Genomic DNA, 15,955 nt, shown 5'->3' with positions numbered 1-15,955 from the left:
CGCGGCCAAAAATACTTCTAGTTGATGTATCGTTACGAAATTAATACCAAAAATCAAGAAAAATGTTATAAGTATGTCCACAAAAAAAAGGCCGTATAGCACGTCTATATCATATAGCTCCCATAGGAACAATCTGTTAAAAATTAACATTTAGTATGAAACATTTTTTTGTTTTTCAAAATATCTAAACCAAATTCACAGATTATATGTTTGGCGTATGTTTATATATTCTTAGCAAATTTGGTTTAAATCGGATATCTATATCTTATAGCGCCCATACAAAATTTTAATAAAATCATTGTTTTCCAAGACCTAAATTAAATTTTTTAACTCTTAATGAGAACATTGGTGAAATATAAGTGCCGAAAAGTAAAAAAAAATTATTAACTTATATATTGCGTATTTTATTGGTCTAGCAACAGTGGGCGGGGGGAGGGTAAGATTAATTCGGTGCAAAACTGCCCACTTAAAAAAAAAATGTTTTGGCGAAACGGCTAGAGTTAGCTTAATGAATTAAATACCATATAATGAAACAACATTTGCACTTTTTTTTAAATTTTTGTATTAAACAAGAAAGGAAGCTAACTTCGGCACGCCGAAGTTTGTATACCCTTGCAGATTGGTTTTGGTGTTTATATTATAGATTTAAATGCTGAAAACACTCACAAAACAGAGTTTCATTACATTTTACCTATACTTATTATGTTTACAGTTTGACAGTTACAGTTTTACATTCCCAGTTTTACATTTTCTCTACATCTACCGATCGGTTTATATGGCAGCTATATGATATAGTTGTCCGATTTTTATGAAATTTATACCATAATTCTAGAATAATAAAAAAAGCTTATATCTCAGAGTAGATAAACATACGTTGAAAAACAACGAAACTATAATTTTTTTTCCTATTTATTTCTCGACCGTCGCTATTGCAGCTATATCATATACTCGTCCGATTTTCATAAAATTTTTACCAAAATTCTGAAATAATATAAAATGGCCATATCTAAAAAATGGTGCAAAAATGTTGAAAAACAGCAAAATTATAATTTTTTTTCTACAAATATATCGAACATTTGTATGGCAGCTATATGATATAGTCGTCCGATCCGGCCCGTTCCGACATATATAGCAGTGAGAGCATATAGAAGACTATATGCAAAGTTTCATTCAGATAGCTTTAAAACTGAGGGACTAGTTTGCGTAGAAACAGACAGACAGACAGACAGACAGACAGACAGACAGACAGACAGACAGACAGACAGACAGACAGACAGACAGACGGACAGACGGACATGGCTAGATCGACTCGGCTGTTGATGCTGATCAAGAATATATATACTTTATAGGGTCGGAAACGTCTCCTTCACTGCGTTGTAAACTTCTGACTGAAATTATAATACCCTGCAAGGGTATAAAAATATTTACAGGCTTACGATAAAAAGCGAATCTCCTGAGTCCCCAACCCCGATTTTTAACTAAAAAATTAAGTTAACTTGTTTAAAAAAATAGACTAAAAAAATATAAATTAAAAAAAGCTTCACCTGAGTACCTGTAGAATTAGTTAAAGGACATATGTTCCAAATTTCAAATCGATTGGTAATGTAAATTTCGAATTATCGTGTACACCGATATTCCAAATGACATTTTTCAGGAGAGGGGTCTTCTCATTCAAAAGCCGTTTTTTGGACCCTTTTTAAAAAAATTCTTATTTGAAAACGCAAAGAATAATTGAAAACTTTTTTTATTGATTGTATTCAAAAATGTTCAAAGTAACTAAAAAAGTTGTTCTTGCCTCGATACGAGGGTTGTTCAAAGAGTAATGAGACTTCAAACTTGGTGGTCGAAAAAAAAGGTGTCGTCCTGGCGGCCACGATTCAGGGTCTCCAGAGCATCCGAAATGAAAAATAAAAACGGGGTTATAATCAGAATAGATGTCTTTTTCGGCTGACGGAACAGATTTTTTTTAAAAAATTTTTAAAACAAAATGGCGGCCATTCAAAAAAAAAAATTCGATTTCGGGCATTTTTTTTGTAGTTTAGAGTAAAAAAAAAATAAAAAAAATTTTTTTTTTAAATCTGTTCCGTCAGCCGAAAATGGTGACAATTCTGCGTCGATTCCACTTTGTTTCATGAAAATCGGTTCAGTTGAACTAGAGATATCATGGCCGCCAGTTCGAAAAACGTGGTTTCGAGATAAACGCGTTTGAAGTTTGAAAAAAAGCTCATTTTGCATAGATCTTGCTTCACAAAAAAGGCTGTATCTTCTAAAGTATTTCGAATTTCTAAAAATCCTTTTGGGGACATATACACACCATCCCAAGCTATAAAAAGCAAGCAAAAAAAAAAATCGGAAAAAAAAGTTGCCCAATGAGAAGACCCCCTTAAACTTTGTGATTTTCATACATCGAACACCAAACGACCTCCGTTCAACTACCCATAACTTCGTTAATTTTGTAATAATCAATGTGAAACTTTCACTCAATAATTTTAAGATATTAAACCTTTATTTAAAATAAAAATAAAAAAAAACTAAAAAAAAAATATTAGAAACCTTACCCTCACCTGTGTTAGTATTTTTAAGATTATAGGCAAATATGCAAATATATGCAGCTAGACTTAACATTTTTATTACCTTAAAACATTGACAAATACCCTGATAACACTTATAAAGGGGGGATCGGGGGGGCAACATATCTAAAAATCTACTTAAACAGACAAAGTGACGATCACAATATACTGAAAATTCGTATTAATTAAAAAAAATAATAACAAATACTAAAAAAATAAAATAAATTTAGTAAAAGAACTTATTAAAGTAAATACCTTCAACTTTAAAATCCAGATTTGATGTGCCGCAAAACCACTTTAACGTCGCTGTCCTGTTAAATTGAACACGTGTTAACGCATTCTATTCTATTTTTAGAAAGTCCCGTTAGAATTCCGGGAAAAACTGGTTTGCCAATGCAAAATTTGGACAATTTAGAGCTGATTTGCTGACATTTTGACCTAATATTTTAAGATGGATTTTTCGATTTTTGGCCTATGGACCACTGTGCAGCGCCTTATTAAGGCTGCTAAAAATAAATATCTCTTGTGTCCCCCCACCCGTGGTAAGGAATAAAAATATAAACAAAAAGATACACAAGAATCTTTTGTGTTTTAATAAAAAAGCACCTTGTAGTTAGAAAAAACTAAAGGTAGCTTAAAAAAATTTTTAAATCGAAAAATTCGTAAGGACTGCTTGAGGCCATAAACATCAGCATAAAATGCGTGAATAAAATAAAAAGAAAAATATATATTTAAGAAAAATATATATTTATTTTAACGCGACGGGTATTAAGTGCCAATTAAATAAAAAAAGTTAAAAGAACAAGGCAAGGAGCCTGTGAAAAATAATAAAGTAAATCGAACAAAAAAGAGTTCGTAAAGTTCAAGTTCAAAAAAGTCAGACTGGGCAATTAGTGAAAAAAAAATTTTTTTTTAATAACAAGGCAAGGAGCCTATTAAAGTGAACCAAAAAATAAGTTCAACAAAAAGTGAAAAATAAATATATATATAAATAAATAAATAAATAAATATAAATATAGTAAAATGTTTATTAATTGAGTCGAACTAATGTCTCGTCAGTTGACTAAGGACAACGCTAAGGAAAATAAATTCACACACCGCTACCACCGGCGGGCACGGGGGGGAGCAATCCCCTCTGCGTGTCGCCAGCGTTTACACCTCTGATGTGACGGGAGCAGGTCATGTCAGTTGCAACGCTACTGCCGAAAAAACTACGCAGGGGAAGTTGAGCCGCTCACGTGCCATAGTCGATACAGACTCGGACCTTGAGAGCGTGCAGCTTCCCCACTCACCGAAACCAGGCACCAGCTCCCAGCGCAGGGACGGGCAAAGCGGTCAAGCGAGGGTATGAAGGCCAAGGCGCAGTACAAGGCTGCCCTCCGCATCCAGGATCGGCTCCAGAAAAAAGCCGCCCTATCCCCAGAGGAGAAGGCAAAGCTTACCTGGGCTGAGGAGAAAATCGCTGAGGGGAGGCTTCACTTCGCCAAACTCCCCATTATGAGTTCGACTGGCGGATTCGCCAACAAGTTGGAGGAGACGCTTGCCAACAAAATCCCGAAGCTCCCATGCCCACCTTCGATGGCGCTGGGTGGCTAGATGGGGTCAAAATCCTAAAGTGCATGGATGACCCGAAGAGAAAGTGGCTGACGCAAGCGGTCTGCCAGTTGGAGGCGCTGTGGGAGGGAGCCAAGCTAGAGGTGGTGGACCGGGAGCTAATCCCATCCACTCCAAAAGCGAAGTTACTCTTCCCCATCGCAATCCAAGCGGACCGGGCGCTGAAGCTGCTGCAGCGTCAGAACCCGGATATCCCAACCGCGGACTGGAAGGTTCTACACGTTGCGGCCCCATCACCCAAAGAGGGGGGGCAAAGTGCAGTCCTCCAGATAAACAAGGAGGCAGAGGACATCCTTTATCCCAGATACGGGAAGATGGCGTGGTTCATAGGTAGCGTATACCTGCGCCTCAAAAAGCTCCACCCCGGGGATAAGGTTGCTCACACCCTGAAGGCAGATGTGGTGGAGAAGAACCTAGGTCTGGAAACTACGTGGATGCCGACCGGGAAATGCTGCTGGATGAGTCCGACGAAGGAGAGGACGGTGACCTGACACCCAGGGTGCTGCAGCTCAACCTCCATAAGAGCAAGGTCGCGTCGGCGGAACTCCTCATAGCCATGGAGCAAGGATCCGCCGACATAGCTTTGATCCAGGAGCCATGGACCGCCTCAGGCAATGCCATCGCCGGACTGAAGTCCGCAAATTACAATTTGCTCCATCCACCAACGGTAAGCAGGAATAGAACCGCCGTACTTGTACGGAAGGGTCTACACGCTAACCTTATGTCTCACTACAGCTCTGATGACCTGACCGTGGTGATGCTAGCGAGCGGGAAAAAGCTCCTTTTGGTAGCTTCCTGCTACATGGCACACGACAGAACGGCCCCACCAGAAGAACTCATGAGCTTGGTAGGAGCCAGCCCGAAGGACCAGCAACTGCTCGTGGGTGCAGACGCCAACGCGCACCACTGCGTATGGGGGAGCCCCGACATAAACGACAGAGGTGAGTCCCTCTTAGACTTTATACTCTCAACCAACCTGAGTATAGCAAACGTGGGGGAGGAACACACCTATGTAGGTCCCACCTCCTCAAACGTGCTAGATCTTACTCTGGTAAGGGGACAAGGTACAAGGAATGGAGAGTCCTTGAGAGACCATCCTTCTCAGATCATAAGTACATACGGTTCCAATACGCATTCGAACACTCTCCAAAACAATCAGTCTTCAGGAACCCCCGGAATAGTAGAATCCGCGGAAGACATAGAAAAGTCCCTAGAGACACTCTCCAAAGAACTGCTGGATGCGTACCACGCATCATGCCCTATATCGGACACGAGAAAGAGGACCAGGCCACCCTGGTGGAATAAGGACCTTTCACTCGGACGCAACAAACTCAAAGAATTCTTCAAAATCGCCAAGCAGGCGAAAGATGACATCATCAATGAGGAATACAAAGTCCTACTTAGGGACTACAAGAAGGAAATACGCAAGGCGCAGAGAAACTCATGGAGAAACTTCTGCTCCAATATAGAGACTGCCCCGGAAACGGCTAGACTCCGGAAGCTGCTATCGAAGCAGCCAACCATACAGAGTCAGATTAAACGCGACGACGGACAGTGGACTGAGGACAGCGAAGAGGCCCTAACAGCACTAATGCATGCGCATTTCACAGGAGGCACCCGATGCAAATAAGAACCAGGACCTAGCAACTGGAGAAGAGCATCTCCCAAAAGATCTAATATCCTCTAGTTGAATCCACTGGGCTATAGACTCCTTTGCGAGGATAAAAGCACCAGGACTAGATGAAATATTCCCAGCCATGCTGCAGGCGACCAAGGAAGTGATCACCCCATGGCTCTACGCAATATATACAGCTTGTTTAAGCACGGGCTATATCCCTATCCAATGGAGGACCTCTCGGATTGTCTTCCTGCCCAAAGCAGGAAAGTGCAGCCACATGAGCCCCAAGGATTACAGACCGATAAACCTCACCTCATTCCTACTTAAAACGCTGGAAAAGCTGCTGGACCTATACATCAGGAACGATGTAGGGAGACAACTGTCGACCAACCAGCACGCCTACACGAAGGGGAAATCAGTGGAGACGGCACTACATTCGTTGGTAGCCACCATTGAGAGAGCCCTAAACAATAAGGAGTATGCACTTGGAGTGTTCGTGGACATATCCGTGGCATTCAACAACGTTAGCACGGACGCAATAATGGATCGCCTAGAAGCGACCAACTCGTCCCCCGCTATCAACTTGTGGATAAAAAATCTTCTAAGTTGCCGGCGGGTACAATCAGATTGGGGCACCGCTTCCATGGTGAGAGGAGCGCACAGAGGCACGCCGCAAGGTGGGGTCCAGGACCATGCTCAATACCTCAATATATACACCGACGGCTCCAAGATGGAAGGAGGAGTTGGAGCGGGCATATACTGTTCAGACCCTGAAATGAGGCTGTCGTATAAGCTACCAAGCTACTGCAGTATATTCCAGGCCGAAGTATTCGCCATCAGGAAAGCAGCAGAGTTTGCGCAGAGCATAAACCGTCCACATGAGAGCGGTCAATTTGTTCGTAGACAGTTAAGCGGTGATAAGATCCATGCAATCATCAGCGGTCAGTTCCAAAAATGTACTGGCAAGCAGGGAGTCTTAGATAGCCTAAGCAGGACTAAGTCAGTGAGGATCTACTGGGTTCCCGGCCACCAAGGCATAGACGGTAACGAAACCGCGGACGAACTTGCAAAGGAAGGCGTTGGACTGGCGATTGAAAGAGCAGAAAACGTCCCTATCTCCCTAAGAACGCTCCAAACCTTTATTTGAGCTAGAGAGACGGGCTAACGCAAGCGCAAAAAGTAGGTGGAGGAGTAATTCCGCAACCTGCAGAATATCAAAAATCATGTGCAAAGAACACAACGAGAAACTCACTCACTACGTGCTGCATCTTCCGCGGAAGGACTGCAGAATGTTAGTGGGTATTCTTACAGGTCACTGCCTGTCTGCTGCACATGCAGTCAAGCTGGGTATTATCGACAACGCCAAATGCCGGAAATGTGATGAATCCGAGGCAATCGAAACCTTCGAGCATCTCATTTTCAAATGTCCGGCCCTAACGAGGGCAAGAATGAGATACCTAGGCTCTCCACTTCTGGCATCGCTAGAAGATGCCTCCAGGAAAAAGCCAGGCGAACTCCTTGCCTTTGCGAAAAACACCTTGATATTCAAGGATCTCGAAACCCGCATAAATAGTCTCTAGGTCCATCCAGGAGTTTCCCCGGATAGCTATGGGCCATATTGGCCTATGTGGGGCCCCTCGAGGGCCGTCCGGTCTAACCTATCCTAACCTAACCTTCAGATGAATAAATACCTACCTATCACAAATTTGTCTCGACAATGTTCAGGGTTGGGTGTGATTTTAAAAGGCATTTTGGTATTTCTGTGTTCTGTTTTAGTCAAATTGCATATGTTGCATTCGTTTATTATATTCTGAATTAATAGTTGGCAATTTGGGAAGTAGTGATTTTCTTTAAATAATTTCGTCATTTTCTGTATACCTGGATGTAAAAGCTTTTCATGTGATTTTAGTATAATTTCTTTGAATTCGGCATATGAACAAACATTTTTTAATAGGTAGAGGCTGCGAACTACTTTAGTGTAAGTGGTATTAATAATTTCTCGGTGTGCTTTTTGAATAGTTTCAAAATCTACATCGCTCTCAATATAAATGGTAATGTTTCTATGAATAAAATGATAAAGTAAAATTTGTTTGGCCTTTTCGAGTATCCTTACATTATATTGAATTGTGGTAATGGAGTTATTGAATATTGTTGAATTCTCTACTTGTGATGGTCAAAGCTTATGTTTTGTAACTCTCTTATAAAAAACTGAAAAGCTCAGAAGATAAACCCGCGCTTGTAACCTTATCTTGTCAGCAAAACCTTAATATTGAACTTTAAGCTTACGCTAATGCACACTCGAGAGTAATTGCGTAAAGTTTAAGGCCTGGCGATTTAGTTGAATAAAGCCTCTGAGATCGATAAGATCGTTTCTGCTGCCAGACATAAAGTGAAGTGGTTACATCACCTTTTTTTTTCACCTAACACGTGTTTTTTTTGCACTTGCCAAATTTGCATGGCAAATAAAATTTTAATTGAGTGCTACACGTATAATACCACCTAATGGCAGGAAGGATATTTGTCTAACAATCATAGTTGACATAAAAAAAAAGGAAATCATTTCTTTGAAATCCGTAAGGTAAAGCTTGTTTTTTTTTAAGAAATATTTTTTTAATTAATTGAAATAATCCGTACAGGATTCTGGATATATATTATTATAAATATATATACTCGATTTGGAAATTTGTGCCAAGGCAGTGGAAAACTTAATAGAGCCCACCAAATAAATATGTTTTATGGCTTGATCAATTACGTCATACCATGTGCCTTACAACACGGGAGCTGCTAATTATTTGAAGACGAAAAGGAATCAAGATCCAGACGGCCTGTTGCAACATTTTTTTGAGGAGCACATTTCTTAACCTAATTATTATTTTTATATAACATCTATTCTACTTAAACTAACCCTGATAAAAAGCTTACACCCACACAGCTACAGGCCTGCATGCAAATTAAATATGATCGTCGTGAAATATTTAAAAAAAAATAATTTTGTATTTTTTATTTAAACTTCACTTTGTTACACTTATCCTTAAATTTTATTTTTATTCTACTGATTAACTTATTTTTGAACCGACCGAATACTGTGCCAAGAACCGACTCAAAATTGACTGTCTGAGCTAGTGTGATTTGCCTATCAGCTAACCTCTGCTTAAGAGAATTAGGGATCTGTTTAAAGAGTTCGATTCAAGAGAATCGGACAATTGGGTGATGCAATTTGTCATCTTGATTTACGAAATTTAATTAAACTGATTAATCTTCAATGTCTTAGCTTGGCGGATATTTGTATTATCATAAGCTGGACTCAGCTTTGTTTATGGTGGAAGGACCGCGCGGCTTTAATTAAAAAGAGCTTCTGTGAGCTTCTGTTTATACAAGAAGGAAGGCTGGTTAAACGGTTCCCAGCTAAGAATTGTTTGTAAACAAAATTGTATATGAAATGGGTAAGGCGGCCTGTTAATAAAAAGAGCTTCTGTTTATGTAAGAAGGACTGCGGTGCAATTGTCCACTGAAGTGTGGAAGATAATGAGTTCTCGTGGGAAGACTGGTTGAAAGGTTCCCAGCTAAGAATTGTTTATAAACAAAATTGTTTATTAAATGGGTAAGGCGGCCGGGATATCGGGTTGGATAACTCCCCCCATCCTAAATTGGATCGTCCCGATTCGTTGGAACTGTTGGATAAGTTGAATGAAGATGATTGGTCAATTCGACTATAATTTCATCTTCCATGGTATTTGTATTGTCGGACAAATTGTTTTCTTGGTTTACTTCAAAATGACCCTTTCGTGGTTTGCATTTTAGATATTTTCTGAATTTAATTAATAGCGAGATAATTAAATATAACAAAGTTAATATGATCAGTATTAAGGTTACTGGAATCTGAGTTTGTTTAATTTGAATCAAAGGGTTTATCATATTGATGTTATCAAATTTAAGTTCTGAATCATTTGACATAAGATATTCGGATACTAAAAAATCATTGTATTGTTTGGCAGTTACATATTCTAGTATCTTTCGGTCCAGATTAGTGTAGGATATATTATTAATTACAGTAGTACTGTTAAACGTTATTAAAAATGATCCATACAAATGAGTATCATTTACAATATTATGACCATTTATAAAAATGGCTCCTTCTTGGATGATCTCAAATTTTTTATTATGTTCTCTGATTTTATTACATATAGATTTTTCTCCATTTAGTAGTTTTGTGAAACAAGTACTCTGTGGACTTAAAATGCCATAATTATTAAATAGTTCTGATTTAAAATTGGAGATTACATAATACTTATTGTTACACTTAGCGACCTGATTATCAATTAATAGTTTTCCGTCATCGTGTGTGATGGATCTGGCGTTGTATACTTGGCAACGGTTAATTATAACAGGGTATGTAATATATATAATAATTAAATCTAAGTGTAGTGCAATTTTAAATTCGGATATATCCAATATATCAGTGATTACAACAGGTTTATGTTCGTGTTTGAAAATTTCTTGTATATCTTCAGCATTTAAAATTTTAGTGTTGAAAACGTCTATTTTTGCCAATGTAATTGTATCGTAGGTAAGCAAACGAAGTCGATACCTTCTAAGTGGAAATTCTTGGTTTGAAAATACTGTTTGAAGATTTTCAGATAGAGTTTTTATTTCTTTAAATAATTTTGAATTAATAACAAATTGATTGTTATTATTTTGGATTAAATCATTAATTTTATTTTGGACTGTTATAAAATCATCGTGATCGGGTGTCCCTGCTATCCATTTCCAAATTGTTCCTAATTCATTGATTCCTCTTTTCGCTCTACTGGGTGAAATTTGTGAAAGCAAAATTTTTATCATATCTAAATCATAGGAAATTTCCCATTGTGAAATCCGATTGTTTATGTTTAAGTGTTTAGATTAATTATGTTCTTATATTAACTTAAATTAGTTATATGAAAAAGATCGGCGTAAGATTCATAAATAAGAATATCCTTAGTATCCTTGTAGAGAAAAAAATCATGGTCAGTATAGTCCGTTATTTCGGAATTGGTGGTGGATATCATCAACAATACGTATATTATTGAATGCATTTTCTGTAATTAAAATTTGATGTTATCTTTGTGAATCGTACGATTTCTATTATTTATGATAACTTTATTGTGTAAATTCTCTTTAACGACCTGTTTTTTATATCTTGCTTTAAGTTTGCTCCTTTCCCCGTGTTTTTTTTTTCATAAATGACTTCTCCTACGAGATAGTCTTTCTCCTTTCTGCCTTTATTGTGAGAATCTAGCATTTTCTCTTGTGTCTGTTTTAATATCTGCGGAATTTTATCATGTTCGATTTTATTATATAAAATATCAAACGGACGTTGGTTAGTGACTGAATGTATAGTCAAGTTGTATTTCTGAGCCGCTCTGATTATGATTTCAGAATAATCAAGCAAATTGAGTTCATCCTTAATGCAACGAGCAATCTCTGTAAGAGTTGAATGAGCTCTTTCGATTTGTCCATTGGACGTACTATGGCGGGGATCCGCAAAATGTAAATTAATACCGCATCTTTGTGCGAAAGATTTAAATTGTGATGATGTGAAACTAGGTTCATTATCTATCATCAAAGTTTTTGCAAGTGGAAATTGTTGCAGAATTTCCGAAATCTTGGTTTCTATGTTGAGTTTGTTTTGAATTTCTTTTACAACTAGGTATTTAGAATATGAATCAATACAAGTTATGAATATTAAACCGTGAGCGTAATAAATGTCAATATGCAGATTTTCTCCTTCTTTGGTTGGGATAGGTGCCTGACCAATAGGAACTAAAACAGGGTGTCTATTATATTTGTTACTATTGCAAATAGAACAGTTCTTTATATATTCTTGGAGTTTTTTATTTAAATTTGGCCAATAGTATAATCTGCTGATTTGCTTGTAATTTTCGTCTAATCCCCTGTGTGCTCTACAATGAGTTTCCTCAATTATAATGGCTCTGTCTTCAGGGTTTTCGACATCTTGGACGAATACTTTAGTGTATAAGAATTTATTAGTGAATTTTTCCTTAAGAGGAGTTTGAATTTTATAGAAGTCCTCTAAAGTACAGTGGACACCAACTGTTACATTTGGAGGAATGTATTCTTGTAAGAGTGATACCAAATTTTCCGTGGTATCGAATTCAATAATATGCCTGGTGTTTTCGAATATTTTGACCGACTCATGTATTGTATACCTCCCCGTTGTTAATAACAATTGTTGCTTAAACTGGTTTAAGGGTTTTCGGGTTTCTTGTATAGCATTCTCAAAACTACTCTCTGCTGAATGCTGAGTGTTTTGATCTGAGACCGAATCATTGCTATCTGTTAAGTTATTAATTTGAATCCTCGATAACGCGTCTGCGACTACATTTGTAGAACCTGGTTTGTAAATTATTTTTGGTGAATAACTTTCGATAAATGAATACCATCTTTTCATTTCAATATTTGGATTTTTTTGAGAGATGGAAAAAGAAAGTGGTTGGTGATCCGTATAAATTTCGATGTTGTTAACACCGTATAAGTAATTTCGCAAATTTTTAAAAGCCCAAACTATTGCTAAGAGTTCTTTTTTATTAGTAGCATATATTTGCTCGGCTTTTGTAAGAGTTTTGGAAATGAAGGTAATGGGTTTCCCTTCCTGTGAAAGAACCGCACCAATAGCTAAATCTGACGCATCGGTGGTTAAAGTAAATTTTTTATTGTAATCTGGTTGTATCAATTCAATTTGAGCAATTAAGTTATCTTTGAGCTCGTTAAAAGCTCTTACAGCTGAATCGTCCAACTGTATTAAAGTTTTACGAGACATGTTCTTGGATACTTTTCCATTTTGACCTTCCAAATACTTTGTTAGGGGTTTGGCTATTTTTGCGTAGTTTTGTACGAACTTTCTGTAATAGCCAGTAAGGCCTAAGAAGCTCCTAAGTTCACGAATGTTTTTAGGGATTGGATATTTTACAATTGTAGATATTTTTTCGGGATCACTTTTTATTACATTATGTGATACAACGTATCCTAGAAATGTGGTTTCTAGTTTGAAGAACTTTGATTTTTCAATTGAAATTTTCATGTTTGCGTTCAGCAATATTTTAATTATGACGATTATGTCTCTATAATGTTGTTCAATTGATTTAGAAAATACAATAATGTCATCCATATAAACATGACAAGTTTTACCTACTTGTTCTCTCAAAATATCGTCCATTGCACGTTGGAATATTCTGGGGGCGTTAGTTAACCCAAATGGCATTCTGAGGAATTCATATTTTCCATTATTTATAGAAAATGATGTTTTCTCAATGTCAGTTTCTTTCATGAGAATCTGGTGAAATCCAGATTCCAAGTCGATTGTGGAAAAGTATTTAGCTTTTCCAAGGTTTGACAAGATCACCGAAGGATCTTGCATTGGGTATCTATCCGGAATAGTGTTTTCATTAAGTTTTTTATAGTCTATGACTAATCTGAGTTTTGGAGTACCATCTTCATTTAAACCCTTTTTTGGTACCACTAAAACTGGTGAATTATAAGGACTTTGCATGTTTATTTTAGAGTGCTCTTTATTGATAATATTTATTATCTCGTTTTCCAAATCTTTTCTTTGATTTGAAATTGGTTCACTCAAATTGTTTAATTCTTGATTGTCGGATAATTCTACGACGGCGTGTTCAGGATTTTTGGATCCCAAACTTTTTATGCTTTGATTTGCCTCCACAGACTCAGTTCTGATTTGGGCTTTTTCATCAAAGTATTTTTGTATAATAAATTCTTTCAGTGGAAGAATGTGTTTTTCTTAAGTTAAGGAAAGTTGGTTAACTGAACTGTCCCTATCATAAATCAGTTTCTCTTCTTTATCCCCATATTTGACACAGAAGAGGGGGTTTCTGTGTCAATTTCGGCTCCAATTTTTTTCAATAAATTGTACCCTATTAATAAGTCAGAATTTAAACCATCAATTTCATAAAATGTGTAACGCGTATTAAATATAGTTACCATGTGGTAAAATTTAATTATTGAATATCCATTAACCGTAGATGCTCTTTTATAGATTGGAAGTTCGTTTTTGTTATTATAAATCCCCGTTCTGATATAGCACGAGGTTGCACCTGTGTCAATTAATATTTTGAGTTCTTTATTTAGTTTAGCATCATACCGTATTAAGTAGGGTAGTCCTACTCCGGTGTCTGGCCTAAAAAATGGTCCTCTTCAATGTTATTTAGTCGCATGATTTTATTAGCCGGTTGGTTAAGCGTACCTGTAGGTTCCCTTTTATTTTGTGGTTGATTTGACTGAGTAACGTGAGCATCAGCCTTTTTGTTATGGTAATTATTATTATTATTGTAATTATTATACCCCTGGTATCTTGGCTTGTTTTGGACCTGTAGAGATTCGTCAACCTCCATTGGTTCCGGTTTAGGTTGTTGAGGTTTATACGAGTTCCATTGATATTGATTATTATTATGGAAATGATTCTGTCTACCCTGATTCCAATTGTGATTTTTATTTTGATTATAGTTATTTTTATTTGGGTTATCTTGCTGGTAAAATCGTAAGTTGTTATTATTCCTTAAATTTGTATTATGATTGTTATTATAGTTTTGCTTGGGTTTATAATTAGGATTTTGATGACCAAACAGATTTGTCTCACTAGTCTTTCGCTGTGAAGTTGAGTAATTATTTGCGAATTGTGCTCTCAAATTATTGCTCTCTAATTCTTGAACTATAACCATGGCATTGGGTAAATCGGGTGGATTCATTGAGAATATTACATCTGAAATGTGACCGTTAAGGCCAGTTATAAACACCCTTAATGCCGACTTTCTATGTTTTTCGTTCATTTCAGCAGTTATAGGTTTATTCCTGCCATAAGTCATAATGGTTTTATTGATTAGAAGAGTTAACTTTCTATTTATTAATCCATAATATTCCATTATGGAAAGTTTGCCTTGACTTAGTACTCCTAAGTCTTGTTCAATAATATGAATGGGACGTTTGTCACTAAAGACAATGTCTAGTCTTGCCATTATGGCATCGAAATTTAGAACTGTTCCATTATGAGTTAGGGCATCGTTTGCTGTTCCGGTTATTTTATTCCTTAGAATAGATAATGCTGAAAAATATCGTTCGCTTCCCCTAACATATTGCCGCATGGCAATTTCTGCTGACTCCCTCCAACTTACAGACTTATCTTCTTCACCCTTGAATTCTCTCACTGATTTTATAATTTCAAAGGACGTTTCACATTTAATACTTGGTTCATGTGGTTCTATCTGATAATCTTCAACCTTTTTTACATTATGATTCAATTGGGATTTCAATCTAACGATCTCATCCTTTAGTGGATTTAATTCATTGTTTACAATTTTTGTAATTAAATCACTAACATTGATGTTACCTTGGCTGCTAGAAGCCGTTGCGGGAGGTGGTTGTGACATTGTGAGAACTCTATTAAATTCGTTTATTAAATCTTCTACTTCCACCTTGTTTTTATTATGTGTAACTATTTATGTTTAAAATAATTATTAAATATATTAGAAACAGCTCACTGATTGCCTTATTGAACTCTTCCTTCTTGTTGTCGTCCTTCTTGATGTAGTTCTTCTTGTTGTCGTCCTTCTTGATGTAGTTTTTCTTTTTGTCGTCCTTCTTTATAGTATTTAGCGAGGGAATGCCCTCAGCTCTTCCTTCAGTTTTTATGATGGTTGTGAATGTACTGGGTTGTACTCAGCTCATTTATTATTAATATTTGTCGTAGTATAGTTGTTGTTGTATTTGGCACTCCCGTTAAAATTTTATCAAACAGGATATTTTTGAAACTTTAGCTTTAACTTTTGTTAAACCATTTTTATTCAGCACGTCAGTTTTAATTGTTGCTTAAAAAATTGTACACTTGGCCCTCGCTTAACACGAACTCTTTTAGCACGAACTCGGTCTTACACGGTTTCAAATTTGCTTCCATCCCCCTTTTAACACGCTAAAAACCTCGTTCTTAAACGATTGCAAAATATCGAAACAATCAAAAATTACTGATTTTTACAAGGAGCCACCAAAAAAGAAACCATGTTAAAACAAACAGGCTTTAACTATAAATGCCACCAAATGCATTTCATATTATGAATTATGAATTTTTAGTTATCAACTATGA

At 36.8% G+C, this 15,955-nt stretch overlaps 1 long non-coding RNA gene across 1 annotated transcript in view; it reads left to right on the top strand.

Annotated features, from left to right (window-relative positions):
- The window catches only part of LOC138928880 (uncharacterized), a 50,925-nt gene that overhangs the window by 2,999 nt on the left and 31,971 nt on the right, over positions 1–15,955 (top strand). The gene's annotated exons all lie outside the window — the stretch shown is intronic.

This window comes from Drosophila kikkawai, chromosome 3R (assembly GCF_030179895.1).
Source record: "Drosophila kikkawai strain 14028-0561.14 chromosome 3R, DkikHiC1v2, whole genome shotgun sequence".
Lineage (NCBI taxonomy): Eukaryota > Metazoa > Arthropoda > Insecta > Diptera > Drosophilidae > Drosophila > Drosophila kikkawai.
Note: the sequence above shows the minus strand (reverse complement) of the source record. Positions and strands in the feature narration are given on the sequence as shown.